The following is a 1,169-nucleotide window of genomic DNA, read 5'->3' on the forward strand; positions in this document are numbered from 1 at the left end:
TGACACTAGGTAAGGAGTTTCTGTTCTCTGGCCATGTTAAGCGATCTTTCACTAGGACATGACCTCACAAACCTGGATAAATAGCCCAGAGACCAGGGACTGAGCAGACTTTAACATGTCCTTCATCCTCCTCAGGACCAGATGTGATCTCTCATCGAAACTGAGGCATACTGGCAAGGGCTGAAACTGTCAAGCCAAGTAATACCCACCCAGGAGATAAACAGAGAGCTTCTGTATCCAAGCCTGGCAGCATAGCACCAAATTTATTTTTAAATACAAGATTAAAAATAATAAAAAATAAAATCTCTTCACTGGCATGTTTTGACGGTAAAATTCAGGATTCCCCACTGCTTACAGTCCAAGAAAAACTTCATTTCTTCTCTTTTCAAGATCTACACATGGGACAATTAATATCTGTTGCTTCAGCTGACACACAGATGAAGTCAGATCTAATTAAAGAGGTTTCAGATATAGCACAGACATAAATGTCATTCTAGAACTGATTATTCCTAATTGACAAATTATCCTGCCACCTCTGCAGAGTTGGTAACATATCTATTTCCTGTAATACTGCAACTTTAAATAAGGGGACCAGAAATCATCTTGCTTCGGGGTAAGATCGATAATTCTGCACATGGAAACTACGATAATAAATAAGAGAACAACTTCTTTTATACATCACTTCCTTTCTCTAATTAAGACCAACTCTCCACTACCAATCATAACCATGTTGCAGGTGTGGGAAGTTACAAAACAGATTTGTTGGGCAGGAGTTATCTTTAGTGTGGCCTACTACACTAACTCTACACTATACTAGCTGGAGCCCCTCTCTGGGCTGTGTCTAAGGATAACCACTTGTTAATTCTCAGTGATAAATTCTGGGTGTGAGCTTACATCACTATTTAGTGTGGAAAATATCTGGCTCTCTTCTCTCCTAGGGTTTAACCCAAAGCCTGGCCAGGGTTCAGAGGAAAATCAAGGAAGTCAGTTTGATCCATCTACTGTCAAACAAGGCCAGCCATCTACTTCCATTGCCTTGACTAGTCTCTAAACACAGAAAGATAGACACATTCATACCTCATTAATGAACAGATACTAATCTTCACTAATAAGTGAATATCAATACATCTTACTAATAAGCATACATGTTTACACAGGTGTAGTCTTAT

The sequence above is a fragment of the Manacus candei genome, unplaced genomic scaffold, assembly GCF_025592945.1.
Source record: "Manacus candei isolate 608988 ecotype Guabito, Panama unplaced genomic scaffold, ASM2559294v1 h1tg000033l, whole genome shotgun sequence".
Taxonomy (NCBI): Eukaryota; Metazoa; Chordata; class Aves; order Passeriformes; family Pipridae; genus Manacus; species Manacus candei.